This window comes from Rhinatrema bivittatum, chromosome 3, assembly GCF_901001135.1.
Source record: "Rhinatrema bivittatum chromosome 3, aRhiBiv1.1, whole genome shotgun sequence".
Lineage (NCBI taxonomy): Eukaryota > Metazoa > Chordata > Amphibia > Gymnophiona > Rhinatrematidae > Rhinatrema > Rhinatrema bivittatum.
In genome coordinates, this window is record NC_042617.1 from 313,497,820 (window position 1) to 313,510,712 (window position 12,893).

Sequence of the window (12,893 nt, forward strand, 5' to 3'; positions counted from 1 at the left end):
TGCTTTGTGGCAACAGGCCATTTTATTTATTTTTTATGGTTAGCCTGGAACCAAAAGAACAGGCTTTGGTGAGGAGCAGTTAGGTTCTACACTTCATACAGACTCTGCAGGACAGACCGGTCAAACCTACTTTCGCATCAAGAATCCTGACCAAACAGTAAAGAGATGAGATTGTGTGGAGGAACTCCACATCACAGCCTTGCAGATATCTTCCATGGAGGCCTATCTAAAGGTGGGCTACCAATACCACCATGGCTCTGATGCTGTGAGCCTTTACATGGCCCATCAGATTCAGGCTTGCCTGGACATGACATAATTTGCTAGCCACTTATAAGTGTGTACTTGGCAACGGCAGTTCCAGGTTTGTTGTAGACAAATGAGATGAAAAGCTAGGTTGATTTTCTACAGGCTTCGTCTGCTCCAGGAAGCGAGCTAAAACTTGCAATCCCAAATGTGCGATGCCTGTTCACAGTTGTGGGCACGTGGTCTGGGGAAGAATCCTATGACAACTGACTGATAAGAGAGAAATTCATTAACCTAGGCAGGAAGTTAGGATGTGTGTGCAGAACCACCCTATTATGAAAAATCTTGTACACAGGCGAATAAGTCACTAGAGCCTGGAGCCCACAGACTTTACGTGCCAAAATGACAGCCACCAAAATTATGACTTTCCAGATCAGGTATTTCAGCTCGCATAGTGGCTTGCACCACCATGATTTTTTTTCCGGCACTGGTCTATAGTTTCCCAGATCACCCCTTTTTAAATATCGGGGTTACATTGGCCATCCTTCAGTCTTTGGGTACAATGGATAATTTTAATGATAGGTTATAAATTAGAAATAGATCTGAAATTTCATTTTTGAGTTCTATCAGAACCCTGGGGTGTATACCATCTGGTCCAAGCAATTTGTTAATCTGCCCTACTTCATCTTCCAGGTTCACCGTGATTTGGTTCAGTTCATCTGAATCACCACCTTTGAACACAGTTTCAGGAACGGGTATCTAACATACTCTTCAGTAACAGACACAAAGAATTAATTTAGTCTTTCTGCAATGGCCTTATCATCCCTAAGTGCCCCTTAACCCCTCGAGCATCTAACGGTCTGACTCTCTCACAAGCTTTCTGCTTCATATATATTAAAAAAAAAAAAAAAAAAATTATTATAACTTTTTGCCTCTATAGCTAGCTTTTCAAATTTTCTCTTAGCCTGTCTTAACGTTTTACATTTAACTTGCCAGTGCATATGATTTTTCCTATATTTTCTTCAGAAGGATCCTTCTTCCAATTTTTGAAAGAAGCTCTTTTGGCTAAAATAGCTTCTTTCACCTTGCCTTTTAACCATGCTGACAGTCATTGGGACTTCTTTCCACATTTTTTAATGCATGGAAAACATCTGGACTAGGCTTTTAAGATGGTATATTTAAAAAACATCCACACCTATTGTACTCTCAATCTTTGTAGCTGCATCTTTCAGTTTTTTCCCCAACTATTTTCTTCATTTTATCAAAGACTCCCTTTTGAAAGTTTATTGCTAGAGCTGTAGATGTATTTAAATGTTCCCTCTTTCAGTCATTTTGCCAATTTGATCATGTTATGATCACTATTGTCGAATGGCCCCACTAGTTAGCTCTCGCTCAAAATCCTGCATCTCACTAAGAATTAGATCTAAAATGGCTCCCCCTCTCATCAGTTCCTGAACAAGTTGCACCATCCAGGAGCTTTACCTCACCAACATATCTTGATGTTGTATTTACCTAGTTAATATTGGGTAATTGAAATCTCTCATTATTACTGCACTTCCAAATTTGTTAGCGTCCATATTTTGTCTTAGCATTTCATCATCTGTCTGATCATACTGACCAGGTGGATGGGAGTATACCATCGCTATACTCTTCCCCACCACACATGGGATTTCTATAATAAAGAAAGCGTTTTCTGTGCATGTAGTCACCTGAAGGATCTTCATCCTGTTGGGACTCTATACCATTCTGAACATTAAGCGCTCCCTCGTCCACACAGTGATCCACCATATCATTGTGATATAAAATTGCATCCTGGTATAGAACTGTCCCACTGACTATCCTCCTTCTACCATGTCTTTGAAATGCCAATTAGGTCTATATCTTCATTCCGTGCTATACACCAACTCTCCATTCTTACTACCTGGACTTCTGGCATACAGACATTTCGAATTATGTTTTTTGTTTATATTAACAACCTGCTTCTCAGTTGATAGGGATAACTCAGGTAGTTCTTTACTTTAAGCACAAGGACTACTTTTGCTTTCACTGGAACCTCTGTTAAGAACATAAGAATTTGCCATACTGGGTCAGACCAAGGGTCCATCATGCCCAGCATCCTATTTCTAACAGTGGCCAATCCAGGGTACAAGTACCCTAACACTCAGTAGATCCCATGCTACTGATGCCAATAAAAGGAGTGGCTAATCCCTAAGTCAATTAGTAGTTAATTGACTTCTCCTCCAAGAACTTAGCCAAACCTTTTTAAACCCAGCTACACTAAATGCAGTAACCACATCCTCTAGCAACAAATTCCAGAGCTTAATTGTTCATTAAGTGAAAAAGAAAGTTCTCGTGATTAGTTTTAGTTTTAAATATGCTACTTGCTAACTTCATGGCGTGCCCCCTAGTCCTTCTATTATCCATAAGAATAAATAACCGATTCACATTTACCTGTTCTAGACCTCTATCATATCCCCCCTCGCCCCCCCTCCCTCAGCCATCTCTTCTCCAAGCTGAACAGCCCTAACCTCTTTAGCCTTTCCTCATAGGGGAGACATTCCATCCCCTTTACCATTTTGGTCACCCTTCTCCAGTACAACTATATCTTTTTTGAGATGCAGAGACAAGAATTGTACACAGTACTCAAGGTGCAGTCTCACCATGAAGTGATACAGAGGCGTTGACATTTTCTGTTTTATTCACCATTCCCTTCCTAATAATTCCTAACATTGTTGCTTTTTTGACTGCTGCAGCACACTGAGCCGACGATTTAAGTGTATTATCCACTGATGCCTAGATCTTTTTCCTGGGTGGGAGCTCCTAATATGGAACCCAGCATCGTGTAACTATAGCATGGGTTATTTTTCCCTATATGCATCACCTTGCACTTGTCCACATGAAATTTCATCTGTCATTTGGATGCCCAATCTTCCAGTCTCGCAAGGTCCTCCTGCAATTTATCACAATCCACTTGTGATTTAACTACTCTGAATAATTTTCTGCAAATTTGATTATATCACTCGTCGTATTCCTTTCCAGATCATTTAAGTATATTGAAAAGCACTGGTCCAAGTACAGATCCCTGAAGTACTCCACTGTTTACCCTTTTCCACTGAGAAAATTGACCATTTAATCCTGTTTCCTGTCTTAACTAGTTTGTAATCCACAAAAGGAAATTCTCTCCTATCCCATGGCTTTCATTTTCTTTGAAGCCTCATATAAGGGACTTTATCAAACACCTTCTGAAAATACAAACACACTACATCTACTGGTTCACCTTTATCCACGTTTATTAACACCTTAAGAAAAATAAAGCAGATGTGTGAGGCAAGACCCCATGCTGACTGTGTTCCATTAAACCATGTCTTTTTATATGCTCTATGATTCTGATCCTTAGAACAGTTTCCACTATTTTTCCCGGCACTGAAGTCAAGCTCACTGGTCTATAGTTTCCCAGATCACCCCTAGAGCCCTTTTTAAATATTGGGGTTACATTGCCACCCTCCAGTCTACAGGTACAATGGTTGATTTTAATGATAGGTTACAAATTTTAACTAATAGATCTGAAATTTCATTTTTTTAGTTTCTTCAGAATGCTGGGGGGCATACAATGCGGTCCAGGTGATTTGCTACTCTTTAGTTTGTCAATCTGGCATACTACATCTTCCAGGTTCACAGTGATTTGGTTCAGTTCATCTGACTCATCACCCTTGAAAACCATCTCTGGAACTGGTAACTCCCCGACCACCTCATTAGTAAACACAGAAGCAAAGAATTCATTTAATCTTTCTGCAATGGCCTTATCTTCCCTAAGAGCCTTTTTAATCCCTCAGTCATCTAATGGTCCAACTGACTCCCTCGCTGGTTTCCTGCTTTGGATAAATTTTAAAAAAAAGTTGGGATGCCTTAACTCTCTACTTTCATTAGTATCTTTCAAATAAGTTTCCCTCCGAACCATGCGTTCAGCAACTGTTTGCTTTCCCTGTTCTAGTTTAAAGTTTGCTCACTCTCATTTTTAAAAGCTTGGTTCCAACAGCCTGGTTCCACCCTAAAAGTGGGGCCCATCTGCTCACCTCCTTTGCTCAATGCAGAAAAGACATTGGCAACAGTTGCCTTCTAGTCAGTGGCTGAGGTTGTTCTTTATGCCCTTTGCAGGCTGACACACCTGTAGTAAGTGTTCTCCATAAACAGCAGGATAAAATCAGTCACACATGTGGGTGACATCATTCAATGGCCTTTGATACTCAATCACTAAATTTTATTGGCTTGCCTTGCTGACTTAGTAATTATCAATTAACTGATTCTTATCCTATTTAGGTGAATGCTTTTAACAAGAATAGGATCCATACAATTGTCCTGGTAGACACTGACAGCAGGCATTCCCCATAGCCAACTTACCCCTCATTGCCAAGCTTATGGAAAAAATAGTAAATAAACAACTCTCAGTATACTTGGAAGAACACAAGATCCTAGCTCCTTTGCAATATGGATTTCGTAAATCTTTAAACACTGAATCTCTCCTAATTTCTCTCACCATTATCCTGAGCATGGACAAAAAACAACCTTACCTACTTGCTGTCCTAGATCTATCTGTGGCCTTCAACATGGTCAACCATACAATTCTCTTAGACCGGCTCGTAGACATAGGCATCACTGGTACAAGCACTCTGCTGGTTCAAATCCTCTCTCTGCAACAGATCTTTCAAGGTCAAAATAAATAAAGAATCGCACCAGGTCAGCTCCAATCTAGGAGTCCCCCAAGGATCCTCCCTTTCACCAACCCTCTTCAACATATACCTTCTACCTCTCTGCCACCTTCTTACCAAGCTAAAGATCAAACATTATCTATATGCAGATGATGTTCAAATTCTCATTCCTATCACCGAATCTCTACATAAAACCATAAGCTTCTGGAACAGTTGCCTCCAAGAAATCAACACCCTCCTCGCTAGTCTCAATCTAGTCCTCACTGACAAGACTGAAATCCTCATCATCTCTCAGGAGGACAACAACCCTCTCCTTAACTCACCCTCCTCCCTCTCCACCATCTACAAACACTCATCCCATGTGAGAGATCTGGGTGTGCGCCTGGACAACCAACTTAACCTCAAAAAATTTGTAAACACCACCACTAAGGAATGCTTTTTCAAATTGCAAGTCCTAAAAAAGCTAAAACCACCCCATCTCCAGGATTCCCGCTTGGTACTACAATCAATCATTCTCTCAAAAATAGACTACTGTAACTTCCTTCTCTTCGGCCTTCCCGCAAACACCATCAAGCCCCTACAGATGTTACAGAACTCTGCTGCCAGGATCCTGACAAACACAAAAAAAGAGTGATCACATCACGCCCATCCTCTACAACCTCCATTGGCTTCCTATCAAATTCAGAATCCTTTACAAAGTCCTTACCATTATGCACAAAACCTTACACAATCTCTCCCCAATTGAGCTTACCATTAATCTACATCCTCACACCTCGGTCAGACCGATCAGAAGGGCCTACACCAAGGCACTTTATACACCCCCCCAGCAAAATCATCCCTTAAGGAAAAGAGCCCTATCCACTGCAGGTCCTACTCAATGGAACGCTCTCCCACCAGATCTCCGACAAGACCCCTGCCCAATATCGTTCAAAAAAACCCTCAAAATCTGGCTATTTAGAGCAGCATTTCCAGAATGATAACCAGTCCATTCCGTCATGATAGCCAAACCATATCACGCCAGCATGCCTACTTGTTCCCATTAAGTATTGTATTTTAGCAAGCTTTAGCTAAGTATTTATTAACCTGAGTAATGTTACATAGTTCTTCAGACAAGCTCCAAGTCATATCGCTTTCATCCACATGTTTTTGCTTTGTTAATCGTTGCCTCCCATTTTGTTCAATGTCATTTATTCAAAGTTTACTCATTGTTAAGTGTTCCATGTAATGCTCACAGGCGAGATTTTGTTCATTGTAAACCGGTGTGATTTGTATCCTATACAGGAATATCGGTATATAAAAGTTAAAAATAAATAAATAACTTGCCATAGTGTCTGCTACCCTTTTTAACATCTTGGCCCAATTTGCAGACTTATCTGGAAAGGGCATCAGTTATATATGTATGCCAATGACATGCAGTTTTCATTCCCTGTCACTTCAACTCTCTATGAACCTTTTGTTTGTGACTTTCTGAAATTGAGCAACCCTCTATCATAGTTGCTGAAAATGTAACAAGGGCAGCACATTGACCTATAAAATATCTACAGTCTTCTTTACTTTGTCTCCAAAGAGAATGATCGCACATGCATTAAGCAGCTGCAAACGTCTCATACACATCTTCGTAGAGTCCTAAGAAGCACAGCCAAACCATCCTTCCGGCCCCAATATCTACTGCAGACGTTCTGGGAGAAGTAACATAAGCCAATCTGATTAGATGCTTACCACATTCTTCAGTTTCTAGAATTATTGGAATGACATGGTCCATTTTTTTTTTTTACTAGAAACATTTCTGGCATATACTATAGCCACTGCAGGCAAGTATGCCTATATATAATGAACAATATGCAACTGATCAGCCGCTATTCTGGAGTTGAGCATGGCTGCTTGATCATCATCTTTCCAAAATGTATCTAGAATGTTGGTATTCTTACCAGGAAGGGTGTTGGAATATGTGTTAGAGCATTTAGATGCCCTGGAGATGACTGAACTCTTATTTGTGATCTAATTTTCTTGCTTCAGAATGGGTAGACAAAAGGTGTTAGCCACATCTCTGCTTGAAGTTCCTGAAGCAGCCTGTGTACTGGAACTGCTACTCCATGAATCATGTGCTCAGATATATTTGAGGAATCAAAAAGTCTTCTCTTAAACTGAATGGGATTTTTTGGCTGCACAAAGGTTCAGTCTGTCATGTCCTCAGGAGATATACTCCTAGGACACTGAGATGAAGGAACTGAGAAAGACGTGGATTTCTCATCTGTATGGAATGAGGGAGAAACTTAAAATGACTCTGCCTTCCTGTGAATCTGACAATAGAATAAGAATGTCTTCTGGAATTGTCCTATTTATGGAAAAGGTGATTCATAAGTTTGAGAATAGATCAGTCTGGATTTCTTTACTCTCTAAAAAGGAAAAGTAAATAGAGGACTGAAAATCTAGCTTGGAGGCCACAGTGAACTGGCAACATCTCTTCGAATAGTGAAAAAGGCAGCTAGTCTGACATAAGAAAAGTTAATCATAAAATTCAGCCATATTTCTTCCACAAAGTCAACGAGTCTCCAGTGCCTTTACTAATGGATGATGCTGGCACATTATCTGTACTGAGGAGATTCAATTGATGGTGTCAGTCTCCACTCTGATCTTAGGTGTGCCACAGTAGACTTCTTGTCCCTTTCTTCATCGATCTCTGGTGGCACAGTGCCAGAATGCCTTGCTGCAAAAGAGCACTAAATCTACAAAGCAAAATTTGTGTCTATTTGCACAAGTGGAATTAAAAAAAAAAGGGACAGAAGACACTCGTTTGGTGGCTGGCTACGCAGGAAGATCTGCACATGCCTCAGAAACCCCCCCCCCCCACAAAACTTGACTGTTTCTCTCTATTCAGAGAACTTTCTCACCTCATATTGCTGATTCATGCAGAATGTTCTGTTCTTCTGGTCATCTCTCCTTTTTCATCCAATGCCACTCTCTACCTCCTCTGTGCATTGTGCAAATGCACGCTGCCCATCCCTCCTCTTCAGACATATATTAATGCAACTTTCGGATCCCTGGGGTAAATTCTGCAGAATTCTCCTAGTAACTGCTATTATACAGGTCCACTGGCGAGACCTCACCTAGAGTACTGTGTCCAGTACTAGACAGAGTGGAGGCAGTCCAGAGAAGAACTACCAAATGGTGTGGGGTCTGTAGCAAAAGCTTTTTAATCTGTATGCTGAAAAAAAAGTGCGAAAAGCGGAATATAAATCTAAATAAATGTTAATGATCTTAATATGTATAGCCTCAAGAAGACAGAGTGGTGAAATGAGTTAGGGAAATTCACAATAGTTAGTTTTTTTCAAAAAATTCTAAAATCAATGACAGAGGGAAGAGACTCGAGCAGTGTCAGGAAATTTTTCATGGAAAGGGTGCATATGGTGAAATTAGTTCTTACCTGATTATTTCCTTAGAATCTAGATGAATGGTTTTTCTTACCAACCAGCAGATGTAGATAAATCAACAGGTTCATTGTCACATCTTATAGGTATTTGTTCTGATTTCTGCCAGCCAGTATTATTTGTAACAAGCTGTGGACAGCTTCAATACAATTTAAACAGCAACATGATCTATTCTTTTGTTTTTCTCTTAAAACTACCAGCAGGCTTCCAGAAGAACAAAGAAGCAGGGGAATCAGGTTTATAACAAATGTGAAATCACCTGCATAGAAGGAGAAATTGCACTCCCGTACTATCAATCCAGATCATGCCTACATAATTGCACAAGTTTGGCAGCACAGGGAGGGTCCTGGACTGGTCTGACTGAACTCAAAGGAAAGGAAATCATCAGGTAATAACTAAATTTCACTTTTCTCATCATCCAGTCCAGATGAATGAGACATACCCAAACTACTCTTCTATAGGGTGGGACCCTGCCAAAAACTGCTCTCAACACCTCAAATGCACAGGCGGCTTCCTCTGACACTGACGTTTAAGTTATCATGCTCAGAAAGAGAATGCCAGAAAGACCAAGTCACTACCTCTACATCTACAAAGGAGACCCTAACCTCAGTTCTGCCCAAACAGCCCAAGCTAACGTGGAATATGCCCTCATCTGTCTAGGTAAAGGACTACTGGAAACCATAGGCAACCACAATTACCTGTTTAAATTCAACACACTACTACAGCTCTAGTGGCTGCGTTGCCTTTGTGTACTCCACTGTCTAAAATAAAAAAAAATAATAATAATTGGACCTCTAAAGACACTCATCTTACTAACATTAAACAAATCAAAGTCCATGACCACCTCTGGCAGAAAGTAAATTTCAATTATATCCTTTGTTACCATAAAGGGACAGCAAGAAAACACTTAACACCAAAAAACTTCAGGCTGAGCAAATAACTATCTGAAGAGACAGCTTTCAGTGAAAGCAACTTTAGAGAAATGTCCTTGATATGCTGAAATCACAACTGCACCAAAAGGACAACCCAAGTTTAGGTCCCAAGAAGGGACAGGACACCTCAGCAGAGGACTAAAAACCTGTGTAGCAGAGAAAGAGCTACAATTTATAACTTCTAGAAATTAGTAGTCCTTGGAAGATCCTCTTATAAAAAGACCAGAATCCTTGGCACCAAAGTTGAAGCAGGAGTACCCTGGACATGGGCACCAATCTCAAACATCTCCAAATACTGAGAAGGAATAAGTTGAAATCTTTCCAGCCTACAAAAGAACAGCAACTACAGCTTGAGATTATTCCATCTCTCCCCCCTCCCATACTAAATGTGCTCTAACAAGGGCCAAAAAGTAATAAACAATCTGGATTCTCGCATAGAAACTGGTCCCTGCAAAGTTAACTCCTTGCGGGACGGAAGATTCATAGCTTCTTGAGCTTCAGTGCTTTCCGAGCATCAGATGCATGAGATTCACATATCCAGAACGGCATGGTAAGAAACTACTAGAACTAGTAAGCCTGGAATTTGAGCGTCACCGGAGCACTTCCCTTATCACAGACCATGGAAGGAAGGTGCATAGGACTGCAGCCATTGCCCAGTCCTAGACTAGAACCCTGATGAAAGCTGGAAAAACATCAAACCTTTGCATTCTTGAAAGTCACCATAAGGACCACCACCAGAATGCACCACCTGGCCACTATTTGCCCAAAGCTCCTTGAGACAAGGCTCTTTGCCTGGGTCCACTACAAAGTGACTGAAATGAACATCGCCACTCTGGACATGTGCAATGCTGACAATCCTACAGATGCGCTTCCTTGCAAGTGAGAAGCCCATATACCTTGATTCCTAAGGACTCTTAGTCCCTCCTTGTTGATTTATGTGCACCCATACCGTGCCTGACCCAGTAGCCAAGGCATGAAATCCCGAAGAGCTAATTAAATCACTATGGCTACCAATCTATTAACAGACTGACTCAGAAATCCACTGTCCCAAAACAGTGTGCTCTCCAACCTGTTAAACTGGCAGCCATCAGCATTATTACCAAGACCAGGATCTCTGGATCCACTACCAGCACTGAATTTCTACAATTTAACCATCATTGCAAATTAACCTGTTTCTGGAAACAGAAGTTTTATGGAATAGTTCCAAGACTGGAGATTCCACCTGGAAGCTGAAGCTAAACCACATCATTGGATTCTTTATGTAAAGAATGCAAGAACTTAACGATGCAGCTTCCCGATCCTCTGTTAGGTTAATTGCACATGGCCTAGCACGATATCAGACCTTACTCCCAGATCAACCAGAGTTTGGGATGGGCCTAGACTGTATTGAGAGGAATAGACTATACCACCCAATTCCTGCAAAACAACCAGTCAGTGTATGGCCCGCCTGCTCTCATGACACGACTTTCTCCTTATCTATCATTCTTCTGGGTAAGATTCATTCTTTTCCCAGCACAAGGGTCTGCAACAACCATCGCCCAAAGAAAGGATCCTTGTGACTGTTGCTAACTCAAGGAACAGGGTGTGAACATGGAATAAGATCTTCATAAAACTGATAACCTTATCAGATGTGGAATGGACAATAGGATTCCTCCTCCTTGATCCACAAGATAAATACTAATCTAGGTCCCACTGATCCCTTGGAACATATATTACTGCAGTCAGGTGTCTTTTCCAGCAATGAGCTGTCTTGTGAAGGGAGAAGGGAAAAAGAATAGAGGTGTCTGAATTGGGTTGGAAGAATTTCAAGCCCCCTCAAATCCTCACTAGGCTTGATATGACGGAGGATCTCCTCTTTTGGTAGAAAGAGAGGACTGATAACCAGCTAAAGTCTCTGGACCGTTGACTGGCACAATCTTGAGAAGAAATGCTGGCAAACAAAGGCGGTTACTTAAAAGGAAAGTAGCCAGAAGGAATTGTGATGTCCTTCCTGATCAGACCTGTGGGAGACTTGCCAGACAAGAGGCAGCACCTTGGACTTCCACCAACTCCCCGCCAACTTTTGAAGCTTCTCTCCAAACCAAAGCCATACCTCTAAGGAAAGCTCTGCAAACTCAGTCTTAGATATTGAATTTGCTGACACAGCCTGAGAAGCCTTGTAGCTGCCATTATGGCAGATATACCCTTGGCAGAAACTTTTACCAAGTCAACCCAGTTATCCTCCCAATATGCTGCTTCAGACTCCAAATGATTAGAATCATCCACTGGTGGTTCTTTGGCATGCACAGCTAGACCTAACCATACGACAGCAGATCCTTATCTGTAGCACCTGACTCTTCCAGTGGAAATAAGTGGAATAACGTGGCTAGCGAACAGGCATCTACTCTAGATCAATCAAGTCCTTCAAAGAAGAAGGATTTGGCACATCTTGCAATACTGATCACAATGAGGTCTGCTGCTGAGTAGGATGGGAGTCTACAGTACCTGGTATTCCCAATTACTAACCAGGCTTAACCCTGCTTAGCTTCCAAGATCAGGCACACACTGAGTGGTATGGCCATAGGCCCCCCTCCCTTTCTTATCCTCAGTAATATTCAGAGACAGAAAAGGATAATTCTTCCCTTTGGAAGAGACTATGGCAATACTATCCTCCCATTCCAGAGGAAATTCTCCTCCACTCCTAGACTTACACTAAGCCCTGTCAGGGAAATTCCTGAAGCACAGGAATTCTCCTCTATCTGGTCTTCTGCCTTTCTGGGCAGCTACTTTTATTTTGTACGCATACCCCTGAGAGTTTAAGAGAGCCATTTGCTGGGGTTGGAACTGGGCCTGGCTGGCCACTGAGACAGAACCTTACTCTGCCCCAAGGAAACACATGGGGATGCCATTCATTTCTAACGACATCTCTTTAAGGAAGGGTTTGTTTTTTTTTAAAAACTCTAGTAACCAAATCCTGGAATGGATTGCTGGACCAGACTGTAGCAACCAATGTGTATGATAATAACTCTTCACTCACTTCCCAAAATGGGGCCCCAAGCAAGAAGGATGGAGCACTTTTAAACTTTAAAGCAGCAAACCAAGACCAGCAAGGCTCTGAAGTGGAATGAACTCTGTCCTATCGAGGACGACTGCTGAAGGTACTTAGTGTTTTGGGTTTTTTTTTCTTAAATCTGATGACTATACCATAGAACAATCGTCTACAGCAGTACCAAAACTTCACCCTTTGTCACTTCCTGCAGCACCAAGACTGTGTTCAATGGAAGTGAAAGAAGGCGGCTCTGTATCCTTCTCCCTCCCCCATGGTCCCAAGATAGCCACTCATGGTGAATACCATTCCCACGGGAAAATCTTCTCCAATGTGGGAACCGTGAACAGATGACCCCGCTGGTGCTAGGCCCCTCTAATTTCCCCGATGCTCAGCACAAATGTGGCAAGTCTCTCTCTACTTCCACTGTGCAGCTTCCTTGTCCCACACTTGAAGCATAGTGCAGGCATTTCCATCCACTACACTAAACGCCATCCTCTCGCTGCACCTAGTTCCTGCCACTGGGAGAAGGAAAATGAGCAGGCATTCACTCTCCAGC

At 41.7% G+C, this 12,893-nt stretch overlaps 1 protein-coding gene across 2 annotated transcripts in view; it reads right to left on the minus strand.

Annotated features, from left to right (window-relative positions):
* Positions 1 to 12,893, minus strand: part of SP1 (Sp1 transcription factor) — a 98,158-nt gene that overhangs the window by 43,171 nt on the left and 42,094 nt on the right. The window lies entirely within an intron of this gene.